Below are 14,672 nucleotides of genomic sequence, written 5' to 3' on the forward strand. Positions count from 1 at the left end.
ATCACCACAAACTTGGAAACTTGAGAGAATAGTCACAAACTTCTTGAAATCGGCCCTCTTAGTTTACACACATCAACTAGTGCAATTTCAAGAACCAAAGCCTCCTTTATATAGTGTGGTGGATTAGGGTTACATCCATGTAAACCCTAATACCCATGTCTTTTCATTTCCATGAGATCCATGGGTTAAAGCTCCATGGAGTATCCATGGACTTTCCATGCAAGCCTAGCCCATTCCAAATAAGCATTAGCCCACACTATATAAATACAAGAGCCCATATTTAATTAGTCATACTTTTGATCTCCAAATTAATTCTAAATTAATTATAGATCAACACTAATTAAATAACATGATTTTATATTAATATATTAGAACTTATTATATATTAATAAATCATAACTTATACTATTCTCAAAAGATTATCCGTAAATTGTTCGAGTGAAGTGCAACCCAAATGGACTATGCCGGGTCGGGTCAAGTACATACCAAATATAGTTATGGACTTAGACACTATCTCCAACACACCTAACCTCAAATCGAAGCCAAGTTCGGAAATGTTGGTCACATGACAGAGATGCTTATGGTTTTTTTTATGGAGTTACAATTATTCTATTACTTTTGAAGGTCTATGAAGCTTGGTGTTCTCCCACCTTGTACACCTCCTCTTTTTTGTTCATCTGAGCTATTAGTTTATAGTATTAGGAACTCTACTAATAGTCCTCTATTCTAACAAGATCATGCTTGAGTTTCCTGAGAGCGAATGGTGGTACACCTGGGTATGTTGTCATTATATTAGAATAACTCATCATATGGATTTTATGTTTTAAAACTTTCTCATTTTTATTTTAAAATAATTAGTAGGGCTTGTTTGAGAAGATTACACCTTTTCAATACTGAAAGGATTGATAATAATGCTCTTTTGGCATCATTATCAGCTTGCCCTTCTCTCCTTGATCTGAAAATTAGTGGCCTGTAAGACACTTTTCGTAATGCATGCTTTGCTATAATTCTATTTCCTAAGGGCTATAAGAGTATATTTACAAATAGACATCTTGAGTTGGGGCATACATTGGAATCATTGAGCAAGAATTGTCCCTTAAGAGAGCTTTTGGGCTTTGAATATTCAAAAACATGTATCTTTCTATTTCATCATTCATCTTTGCTACAAATCTTGCATGATTTTTGGATAATTATGCTTACAATTTACAGGTAGAGATGATGTTTTGAAATACCCAACCTACAATGAATTGGTGCACAACTGCACTAACATAACTACCCTGGCTCTAAGGGATTCAAGTTGCATGACTACAAGGCTCGTATGTTGGTGAAGGTATATTTTTGGAATTATTTATGATCCATAACATATTTATCTGAAACTATAACTAATGTTTCAGGGGCTTCATAAATTGAAATATGTGGACTTCTGAACATCTTACTCATTCACGGATACTTTTTAAGGTAAGAAGTGTCATAAAACGTATAGTCCAACTACTAAAAGTTATGTATGATTTGCTTTTATGATAACTGGTTGTAATCCTAACTACAAATTTAGATTGTAGGAACCTTGGGGCCAATGGTGTTGGAAAACATTTGGACGTCATGATTTTACGAGACTGTATGTATCTCAAAGATGTAAGGACATAGGTCTTGTACTTAAAATTAAAAAAACATGTCCTTGGCACGTTGATGTTGAGCGCTTTGTGGGAGCTGTTCTTTCGGTAGAATTCAAGCACTTTAGACATCTTGTGCGTAAAAATACTCGTCCCCTGATGATTTACTACTTTTTAAATTTATGATAATATAAAGCTTACAAATTACAACGTTAGTCCCTTTTTCCAATTTTTAAATTAGGGTACTATTTGAAACCCTAACCTTATTCCTCAAAACCTGACATATCCAACCGTAATGGTGTAGCATCAGATTGTGACTTGTTCAATAAGTGCTATAATGCAAGGTATACTGATTTATCCTGTTTCATGTTCTTTATATGGATTTTATAAATAATTAACACATTAAATATATGATTACAAAGGCTGTAGTTTCAATATACTGTATAAAGCAATTCGAGATATTGTAAACATCTACATACAATTTTGATAACTTTTGTCCTATTTTATTTTTAGCTAATTTCTTATCAAAAGTAAATCGCAAAAACGTTCTTTGTGCTTTCTTATTTTACCATGTTTGGTTTACGTTTGAATATTTTTTCATTAATGCTATTAATTTTGGTCCCTATAACTTGAAATAAGTAAGTCCTAGGGACAAATATTGAAAATAGAAATCAGAGGGACAATTTTAATAATTTACCCATTTTAGATCAACTGCAACCAATTTATAAGTAAATGCAACGGAATTGACAGTTATAATAAATATTTGTGTATTTATCATTTCATTCCTATAAACCATTTGTTGGAAGAAAGGCCTAATTTATGCCTGGTAGCTGAGTTTCCTATAGGAAGGTATGTATAGAATAAAGGCTAGTTTGAGTTGATTATGCGCTTGAAAGCTGATTGGATTGGTGTTAAAATTTGCAATTACATTGAAGTTGAAGAAGCAACAACAACGATGAGTGACGTGAGTTTAATGGAAAGAATAGTTGGAATCTTGTCCTAATGGCTCTTAGAGGAGAGGTCGGTTGCATTTGTGTCAATTTCAATATTCAATATACACATTTTAAAGATCAATGTACATATATTCACCACTTATTGTAGCTTTGGAAATCTTTTGTGGTTGTAGGTATTAGTTGCATTAAAATTATTATCAAAACATATTTTTTATCCTAATACGAGGAAAGATAACAATATAGAAAATCATATGTTCTCATCCAAGTCTTCCGCTTCAAGGTCGTTTGGTCAAAGTTCAGGTCAATGGGAATCGCACTTCAGTTTCTTCTTGAAAGCTGATAATTTCTACAACAGATACAACTATGTTCTTGGTGTAGATTTTCAGAAGACAAGACATAGAGGTAACTTAGTTAGTTTTTCATATAGTGGACTTAGGAAAGCACTAGAATTGTTTGTTCCACTGGAAAGAAACATACTTTATAATGTATATATCTCAAACTTTCTTCTTATTCAGTCCTTACATGATTTTCAACTTTTAATCCATGCATATTTTTTTTCTTAATCAACAACATTCTTTAGAATAGAATGCCTTCCAATCCACGCAACGTGGGGATCCTTCCCTAGTTATAATTGAAATATCAAGTTATATGCAAGAAATATTAATGTACTTTCATTTATTTTAAAGTACAATGATTTAATAAGAAAGGAGAATTTACATTTTATGTTTATTTGTTGAATATAGCACTCACTATTAAAAAAGGGTCATTTTTTAGAACCGAAACATTATATGCAATTTTTTTTTCAAGTCGGGGGTGGCAAAGTTGAATATGCAAATGATGATGTTGATGAAATCCGTGAAGAATGGTCAACTTTTGTAACAGGCTTCATTTATCGGTGTTTTTTGTATCCACAAACAATATTTTTGTTAACAACGAAATGTTAGGTAGCACATCATCTTTTGATATGTGGTGTACGATGTTTTTTGTTAACTATATGAAAGTTAGGTATCATCCTCTTTCGAGATGTAGTGTAATATAATGTTTTTGATACTTTGTTTGATATTTGGATGAAATTGAATGTTTGGTATGTATATTTGTTTATTTATTATGCCTAAAATGCACATTGTGAATGCATATCGTAAATGGTTACTAAGTTTATGACAGACAAAAGCGTGTCATCTTCATTTATAAAAGAGGATTTAATGATACGCAGTGCGTGTCATAAGGTTACGACACGCAAATGTTTGTCGTCTTCTTTATGACAGGGCCTTCCTTGACATGCATTGTGTGTCATAAGAGAGCGTCTTAAGGTTACGACACACAAATGTCTGTTGTCTTCCGTTATGACATGGCCTTCCTTGACACACATTTGTGTGTCATATGTGGCTTTTATGACATGCATTGCGTGTCATTTAAGGGTGTTTTGTAGTAGTGTTAGAATATAATTTAGGAGTTAGGACATTAAAAAACGAATTAAGGGTATGTAACAGAAGCAAAAATTATAGCATCCAGGAGTACCAACAATATAACAACCACCTAACAAATAGTATTTGATAAACATGTTTATTCTGTAATGATAATACACCCCATATGCATTTTCTTTTACATCCTTTCTAAATAAAGAAGACCTAAGCCAAAATAAAGAAGACCTAAGCCAAGAGGTAATAATATGGTGAGGACTCCATCAAGTCTCACTCACTTTGGTCCATGTGTGCATAAATTATGGCTTGAGTAACATCTTAAATAAAAGAACACATAGTTTGTCAAGATTTTGAAGAAAAAAAAGGTAATCTAATTATGTATTCCAGATGTTAAAAGCAAATTATAATATCATCAAGTTCAATAACCTCAATTAATAGATAAGGTTGTGTTTGTTAAACATGATAGGCCTGGACAAGCTTTCTGTGACATCCCCAAATTCACGGCCAGAAAAGACCGGTTTGTTTATGCTTTGTTTTATAAAATCAGAGTAATCCTTTGATTAAATGAGTTGCGGAATTCGTTCCCAAAACAAAATATGATAAAATTTATCAAAACATTTCTCAAAGAGAATTTATTTTCATTAAATAATAAAACCTCGGGATGTCATGTTCCGATACAGACCAAAAGCATAAACAGTACAATTCGACCTTACAACAGTTATTTACAACTACTGGTCTATTATCCAAAATCTCTCGTCAAGTCCACCAACTTATACTCTTGTTCCATTACCTGTAATACAAAGGAAACTGAGTGGGTCAGGCTTGGGAAGGGTTTTCAACCCACAATGTTATATCATATATATATATATTAGAACTCACAAACATATACAATTTCACTATATACAAGCAACTCTTATCCCACCCCGTCGATCCTTACAACGAAACGATCCATACTCTCTTATCACAATTTACCTCTCTACCAAATCCATACTCACGGATCTAAAACTAACCTCTCCTCCAAATCCATACTCCCGGAAGTAAATTAACCTCTTGATCTGATCCATACTCCCGGATCAATAACTGTGCCCAATCCATACTCCCGGAATAGAGACAATTAACTATACCTAAATCCTGATCTGATCCATACTCCCGGATCAATAACTGTGCCTAACCCATACTCCCGGAATAGGGACAATTAACTATACCTTAATCCGTAACTACCAAAGTTCTTCTCTAACAGGTGCTAGGTCCATAACTATCGATGTTTACTCATACCATCTTTCATCTCTCATCGTTCATCTACCCATGTTCTACCCAACATAATTTTTAGATACAAAATACATATACAGTTTAACTCATTTAAAAACTATATAAAACATCCATTCCACACCCATCTCATATAAACAAACAATATATAACACATAGCACGTATTTCGTAGCAAATACTTTGTATTTATGTGTTAGAAGAAAGTAACTACACACTCACTTCATTAGAAGATGATCGGACAGCACTACGGCTCTAAATGTAGTATTCTTCGGTGAAACTGGAAGATTTTCACACACCGGGCCTCTCGCAGGTAGCGCTTCGGCTCGGAAATTCTTTTCTTCTCGGGATCTTCGGGCTTCGGGACTTGCTTCGGGTCTCGGGATGATACCGGGGCTTCGGGGGTACTTCTTTGCACGTAAATCGAGGTAATATGGGTGAGAGAAGGGTGAATTAGTAACCTTGGCCGGCTGCCCCTTCAAATCTATTTATAGGGCAAAATTTTCATTTTCCACGTCGTGGACAGTGTTTCCACGTCGTGGGATTGAACGTCATTGCATGCGTCATCGTCCACTTGCTCTGTCAGGCTCCAGAAGGCGTCAGAAGCCATGCCACGTCGTGACCACTGTTTTCACGTCATGGTCTCTAACAGTTTTGGGGTTTCGCGCCCCGAACTTCAGAAATTCATAACTTTCGCATACAAACTCCGTTTTCGACTTTCTTTATATCAACGCGTAGGTAAAAGTAAGATCTACAACTCTCGTTTAGACTCCGTTGGCTAATTTTGATTTTAATTTTAAGATATTATTAATATATTATTTTTAGTAGGCCGGGACATGAAAACTCCGTTCGAAATTCATAACTCCTTCATCTGAACTCCGTTTTCGTCTGTCTTTTTATCGTTGGACTACTATCGATGAGATATTCAATTCTCATTTAGAAAGTTTTGGCTAAATATCACTCGATCTCTATCTCGAATTTCGGGATGCATACTGCTAAGCTGAAACTTAGAAAAATCATAACTTCCTCATACGAAGTCAGATTTGGGCATTCTTTTTATGCACGCTCTCGGTTTAACGTATTCTACGACTTTTGTTTAGATTACTAAGGCTATATATCGCTCTATCTTAAATTCATATTTTACGTCGCGTTGTGTCGTGCCGGTTTTGTCGCGAAACTTCGACAGGTCATAACTTCTTCGTTATAACTCGGATTTCGGCGTTCTTTATATGTACGAAATCTTTGTAACATATACTACAACTTAGTTAAGATTAATCCTTCTAAATAATCTTCCATCAAAAAGTCATTTTTGATGCTTATCGTCTCTAAATTGACTAGCCCGGATCTACGGGCGTTACAATTATCTCCCCCTTAGGATAATTACGTCCCGGAATCATCAACGAAGATAGGACTTGTATAATGATTCCATACGTTATCTTTTCATCCTAGGTAATAATCGTAACTTCTGTGTTTCTTCGAATGAGTATCTAACTCTTGGACTTCTTGACCGCAGGCGATGCTCAATCTTGCATCTGATTTTCGTACTATGTTGGACTTTCAATCATAACCTTCAAGTTACACAATAAGTCCTTATTGTGAACTCCTTCTTCTTCTTAGGATAAATACTTTCCTTTATCTATTGTAACAGATCGATGGGTCATGTTCTGATGACCTCTCATCGTATGAAGCAACGCTTAGACTCAAGTCTCTTAGAGTCAAATTCCAGAATGGAATATACTTTCCTTCATATTCTAATGTGACATGATCACATTTGAGCTTGTAGCATTTCTAGCTACTAACTTCTTTAACAACGAGCGCGTTACCAATGACCGCATTGATTTCAATCTCCTGACTTTAGTCAAATGCTACATCGAACTTGGTCCTCTGAACCATGTAACAAACTCATCATAGTCGGACTCAATTTGATATGACCACTAGGGTCGGAATAACAACCATCTTACTAGTCATTACCGAAACAATGGTAATGACATACTTGAATAAAACGAGACCAATTACTAGCTTCTTGGTAACCTTGTGACTTTCCCTGATCCAAGCATGAGTCTTGTGCTTCCAGTAGTATAGATCTCTACTACTATTCACACCTACTCATACTCGTCCCAAGTATTGTCTCGCAGTCCACAAGTCGTAAAATCACCAAACAATTTAACACATACTAATGTGTCCAATTAATCATAAAAAATTTTCCTAGACTCTACTAGGACTTCTTCCATGCGCATCTTCACTCATCAATTCTACTTCAACTTAGTTGGTGATGGAAATTCCAGATTATGGGACAACTTCAAGAATTACACCAATTGTTCCATCATCCTGCCAATCAAAGGTGTACTTCAGACATACCATACTCCTCTAAACGTTCCGTTATTTTATCAGACATAAACTAAAGGCAAGACACCACTCTTAAGATATCTTCTGATAGGTGTCATTTAATATCATAAGCCTTTCATTTCCTCCATTTACTCAATTCTGTACGAGTCTTCACCATAACGTTTTGTACACCCAAGCAGACGTTCGGTGTACCGGGCGAGAATTTAAGATAAGAAAGCTTTATTTACGATAGACGTATAAATCTCCTTATCACTCTGAAACGTTTACATGCTAGTTCTAATATCATATCAAACGCTTAGAATCCTAAACACATAAGGTCTCCACATCCGGTCGGCAACAGACCATAGATCTGAACAAACAATAGCATATATGGCAAACATATAACATTGAGCACATAAAAGCATTTCTAGGCATCATTACTAAAATATACTAGTGCTCGTGTCTTAAAATATGGTAGACACTCATCTCACAATCATCGCTTAGCATTCTAAGTTTAAGTCTAGAAATCCTACAAATTCCTAGTTCGCTTAAACTAATGCTCTGATACCAACTGTGACATCCCCAAATTCACGGCCAGAAAAGACCGGTTTGTTTATGCTTTTTTGTATAAAATCAGAGTAATCCTTTGATTAAAAGAGATGCGGAATTCGTTCCCAAAACAAAATATGATAAAATTTATCAAAACATTTCTCAAAGAGAATGTATTTTCATTAAATAATAAAACCTCGGGATGTCAAGTTTCGATACAGACCAAAAGCATAAACAGTACAATTCGACCTTACAACAGTTATTTACAACTACTGGTCTATTATCCAAAATCTCTTGTCAAGTCCACCAACTTATACTCTTGTTCCATTACCTGTAATACAAAGGAAACTGAGTGGGTCAGGCTTGGGAACCTGGTGAGCATATAGGGTTTTCAACCCACAATGTTATTGTTGGGTTTTGAGCATTCTAACACTCCTATGGTGTACATGCAACCCTATAAACCTTGGATCTATGTTTTCTCTATTATACATGCAAATATTAACTATTCCAAGGTTTCATCCTAACTAGCATATTATGAAGCACCTATACTACAAAGTTCTAGTTAGATGACATACCTTTTGATGTAGCTTGATGTCTTCAAGCTTTAAGAGCTTAGCCCCAATAGTGTGGACGCCTCAAATGGAATCACAAATCACCAAAACACCTTGGAAGAACTTGAGAGAATATGTATGCACACTAAAATCGGCCCACTCTTATTTTCACACACTTGTGCCAATTTTGTGAGCCAAGGACCCCTTTATATATTATGGAGGATTAGGGTTACATCCATGTAAACCTCATACCCATGACCTTTCATTTACATAGGATCCATGGGTTAAAAGCTCCATGGACCATCCATGAAAGCTTAGCCCAACCTAAATGAACTTGGCCCGTTCCATATATATAAGAGTCCATATTTAATTAGTTCTTTTTTATCACTTAATTAATTCTAAATTAATTCTTGATCAATACTAATTAAATAATATGATTCCATATTAATATATTAGAACTTATAATATATTAATATAAATCATAAATATACTATTCTCAAAAGACTATCCATATAAATTGTGCCGATGAAGTGCAACCCAAATGGACCATGCTGGGTCGGGTCAAATACATACCAAATATAGTTATGGACTAAGACATTAATCCAACAGTCTCCCACTTGGATAAGTCTAAAACTATTATTGAGTATGACTTCAAAACCTAACTGACAATCGTAGCTCTTAAAGCCGCTGTCGAACTCTGACCTTGTCAATGACTTGTCCATTAGATAAGGGATCATATATTCCTCCATTGTAGATATCATATGTGCTGAGACATGGATTATCATCATTCTCTCTGTCCATTTGTTGTTTCCCGATTTTCGATTTATGATGACTGACTGATTGAACAAATCAAATCAGTCCTGTCTTGGCCAAGCACTCACATGTGTCATTGCTAAATCATCGAGGGGCCCACAGATATCGCTTTTATCCCGAAGGTAAAAGGAATGGATAAACTTCGACTCATATGTCTTGTTCTACTACTTGTTGAATCATACACAAAGGCACGTTTTATAACATCGAGTTACCAAATGCGTTTTCGTGCAATCAATGTATAACCAACTCATAGTAACAACTCATATCTCTAGGTTTGAAGAAAATAAGATATTATCGTCTCATGATCACTCGTGATAAAATCCATGAAGTGATTTAAATGAGTGTGGGTTGAATCCAATACTCAGAACTTATGAGCACTCATGAGTGTTGTAGCACCACTTTGTCCACCAACTTGGACCTCTACAAACCAACCCATGATAGTCTTGATTCATATCTACTTCCAACATATGACCGACTGTGGATGGTTTGAATAACTTAATCATTCAGGAAGTGCGACTTAGTTATTCTGGAAGTCAAAACATGCAAAGTGAAACACAAGAATAAATGAATCAAATATGGTATCAAACCCAATGAATATAAATAAACACTTTTATTTATCACCATACTGATTACTCATTATTCATTGTTTCGGTTTTATCAACTTTATACTTGAAATACAAACACTAGTTGTCCCATGCTCCAAGCATGTACACTATGTTTTTCTTAAACAATAGCTTTGCCATACACCAAGTATGCACTCTATGTTTGTCTATGATCCTTACTTTGTGAAATAAACCAATTGACCATAATTTCAATGATTCTAATTTCACACTCCCAAATCCTTATCGAAAAATGTGAGAATTTCAAATTCCTATCATTTATCGAAATCTGTTTAGATTTTAAACTTATATGCACTGACCCTCCTGTAATGAATATGTACAAAGTCACAAAGACTTGTCAACAGTCATTATAAGGTATTCCAATGGAGATCAACTCCATGGAAACTAAGTCTCATATTCAAAGTACATTGCTTTGGACATGCTTCTTGCATTAAGTTTTCTAATCTTACACAGATAACTTCCACCTATGGAGACAACTCCATATTCTCATTTTGACTATCACTTCTAAATAAGAGATGCCTCTTTTCAGAATATGTCAATATGGTCCTTCCAAAATTAGCACTATACTTCCAACTGTCCCTGAGCAACCAATCTTTGGTAAACCTCAAATTGTCCTCGAGAATTGCTTAATCATTTTAGTCATATCCAATTCTAGACCTTTTCCCTTCTTAATGCCTCTGGGCATTTGGAAAAATTTAGAAATGACAAATATTATAGCACATGCAATCGATCCTGTACCCAAAGCAAATGGTACACGATTCATGATGTCTCACATAAAGACATGATTCTAGACCAGTCTTTTGCTACAATATTTTTATTTTCCATGTTTTCAAAATTTGACTATGAAGAGGGATGCCGTAATCATAATCGAATTTTGAGAACGCAATATATAGAATTTCCTTAAGTTGAACCAATCCAACATGAAATTCATATATATATTCTTGACTAAGGATGATTAAGGTCTCAATCTAATCCTTTAGAACTGAAATGAAGTATATCCTCTCCCTTAATTATAGCAAAACAACTTTTTCAATCCCTGCAGCCTCACGAATTGAAACTTTTGTTTTCTATAATTAACATTGCTAACTTGCAACACTAACAATAATTATCATGCTCCCACTAACATGATGATTATTAGCATAACACTTATGCTCCCACTAGCTTTGACATGTACTCAGAAATCAGCTGGACTTCTAGAAATCAATACTTTATTGACTTTCTTACCAAAGTTCAGATTTCTGATACGAGATGCTTTGATAAAACATTATCAAAATCATACACCTTTCCTTAGATAGCATGCATGTGTGTCTAAACAATTTCAGAACTATGAAAAGGGATGCCATAATCATAGTCTCAATTGTTTAGACCTTTTGCCATCTGCTTCAAATCTACTTGGTGGAAGTGTTTCCTCACCATCATTTTCACGAATCGGAGAGAAACCTTATGACCCTTAGATTTTATGGTGTATGTGTTCTTATCCATGTGAATCGTCAAAACCATAGTCACAAGACAAGGATAATGACAAATCCAAACTCATATGGACTGAACTTATGCAATCTTAACTTCTTGCCACCTGGCAGTACAGGGCCTGCCATTGCTTCCAAGTTGTTATGCAGCCAATTGAGAACTTTCAGAACTCCTATGCAAAGCCAACTTTAACTGGAATGGGCACAGAATATGTCAACACGATAGGTTATAAACCTCAAGTCATGTGCTAGTGAAGAACCTCAGGTTTTATTCTTGATTAGTTCTTGAAATTCTTTTTAGGATCTTTAAGACTCCCACTATCCTCTTGACATATAAGACTATCTTGCCAAATATTCAAGAGATAGTGCGGATTCTTTATCAAGACAAACACTTCACACAATTGGCCTTAGTTGGTCTTTGTTTTATCCAAAACATCACAACTTACCAATTTCAAATGTACAAGAGTAGGACACTTTTACTCTTACATTTGACAAGTGTTTTAAACCTTTCTTTAAGATATGTCACTCAAGTTACAATCTTGGAGTATGACTCTAAGAATTGTTTTCGAACGAAGTATGACTCATCTTCCTGATCTAACCCTTTCAACAATTCATGACTCCTCTTCTTAGTCATAAGAATGCACTAAGATGACCTTTAGAGGACTAATTATGAAATGATTTCTAAATCATTATGTCACACCCTCAAAACCAGACGGCGGAAACGTCCGGGGGCTCGCGTGACTTAAATTGAATACCATCACAATGAATATACATGAATCATAACATAAACATCACCATGCATCAATACATTACAACTGATATTGTTTACATCTCATACATTGTTTCAAATATTACACATTCATAATACAAATTGTTTTAGAGTTTTCAAAACAAAACATTCTAACATACTTGGTATTACCCTTCCGCTTATTTTGGAAAAACGTTAACATATGAAATGTTGGTGAGTTCATAAGCAAGGTTGTGAATAAAATGATTTGTATAGTTTGTAAAACCCATAAATTCCAATATTTTTTGAAAAGACAATAGTTTAACAAAGTGTGAAGATCCATAAGTTGATGCATGAATGATTTCAAAACATATATATATATATATATATATATATATATATATATATATATATATATATATATATATATAAGGATGTTTTGTATTATAGTTATAGAAATCCCGAGCGAGTAGTATTGATTTCCCCGGAAAACCCGATGTTTTCCGATGTCGAAAAATATACGCGATTACAAATTGTTATAACGCCACAACGAATGGCTTTTGATTACTCATCCTTGAATACTCGGATGGTGTCGGATAAACCAAGTGAGTCGTCGTAACGATGTCCGGTGAAGACAAGTTATAACAGCCAACTACGAACGTCCCATAGAGGTGTCGTCCGTTGTTACTCACTTAATCCAAACCACCTTGATTACTATTGAATAACGTCCTAATTCCGTCTACTTTGATTACTCATGAGCCTTAGCGAACGAAGAGAAGATGAGTACGAAGTCCTGCTACTATCGTAAGTACCTTAGGCTGTCGGGGATGCGAAAGACACGTTGGCCCAACTCGCATTTGATTACTCTGACCTTACTAGCAATACTAATGGACCACTAGGGTCCAATAGCACATAAAAGCCATTGAAAGTCCTTTTATAAGGAATTGAGCCATAGGAGGCCCAATAACATATAAGCGTTATCCCTTTGGGCCCAAAGATCATGTTATTGGACTTGCAAGGTCCAACAAGCATGATTTGAAACTTTCAAGCCCAAAGTTTGAATATTTACTCGTCTTAGGTATCGCGTATCTATTGAAGGGTTCGATTGAATGATCATTGTTTTTATATTGATTCAAGACCGATCGATTCGTTTATAACGATATTTGGAGTTAAACATGTATTCATCTTTCGATTTTTCATAAGACGTGGTTTTGCATTTTGACTCAATGAAATGATTTGCTTAAAAATAGTGGTTTGACCTTTTCAACACCTTTCTTTTTATAAAAATAACAGTTTTAGTCCTTTATATAAAAGAAAAGACATTTTTAGTCCTTAAAACATTTTCTTGGCATTTTTGCATCATAAATTTGTTGAAATGGTAGTTTTAACTCAAAACTTATTTTGTTAACAATTTCAGCCCTTTTAGAATAGTATTTTCCGGTTGGAACCCAATTTTTCGTAATTTTTATAGTTTTGGCCCAAAATCCAAAAACTTTACATTTTTGATCCTTTTTGGAAATGAAAAGCATTATTAACCCTTGAAATAGTTTTGTTACACTTTTTATCCCCTGTTTAGAAGAAAGTATCATTTCAGCCCCTTTAAATGTCATTTTTCGCAATTTTGGGCTTATTGGGCCGAAAAGCCCAAAACTAGCCCATTAAGCTAAAAATTTACATTTCAAGTCCTTTGAAAATTTTAATATTCAGAAAAACAATTATTGTAACTGTTTTGACTCTTTTGACCCTTAAGAAACCGTGAATTGGCAACCTTTAACCCAAATTTTGTATATTTGACAATTTAAGCCCAAAAATGGGTTTTATGTAGCAATATGTTTATCAAAATCTTATAAGTTATTATTCTTGACTTGTTTAGTGTAAAATAACTTAGATCATGTTTGTTTCCTTTCTCATGCCATAGATCTCGAGTTATCATCCCTTTTTGGTTACATGTTCATCACAAAAACACATAAAATCATACATACATGCATAAAATCACACATAGCATACACATACACATAGATCTACACATTTTTCTTGTATTCTCCCCCATAAAACATATAAAAACCGAAAACAGAGGGGTATGAAGCTCACCTTGAGTTGTGGTTTCGGTTTTGAAGGAAGAGATGAAGAAAGTTTCGATCCTAGCAAGTCTTCTTGGAAGATTTTTGACTTAGATGTGTTCTAAGGGACAAGATCACGAATTTTGTATGAGATAAGGGAGATTGTTGATGAAATGAAGAAGATATGTTATGAATCAAAGCAATAAATTACCAAGGATGTGAACTACTTGATGAAAATCCTTAGATTTCTAGCCAAAATTTCGAGATCTTCAAAGAGGAAGAGGATGATCTTGAGAGTTGTTTAGAGAGAATT

The 14,672-nt window shown here is 34.6% G+C and overlaps 1 pseudogene; it reads left to right on the forward strand.

Moving 5' to 3' along the window:
* The first annotated feature begins 628 nt into the window (after positions 1-628).
* LOC145130909 (F-box protein At4g02760-like) lies at positions 629-2,127 on the forward strand (annotated as a pseudogene).
* The last annotated feature ends 12,545 nt before the right edge of the window (positions 2,128-14,672 follow it).

The sequence above is a fragment of the Lactuca virosa genome, chromosome 1 (assembly GCF_052849685.1).
Source record: "Lactuca virosa cultivar CGN04683 chromosome 1, Lactuca_virosa_CGN04683_v6, whole genome shotgun sequence".
NCBI lineage: Eukaryota > Viridiplantae > Streptophyta > Magnoliopsida > Asterales > Asteraceae > Lactuca > Lactuca virosa.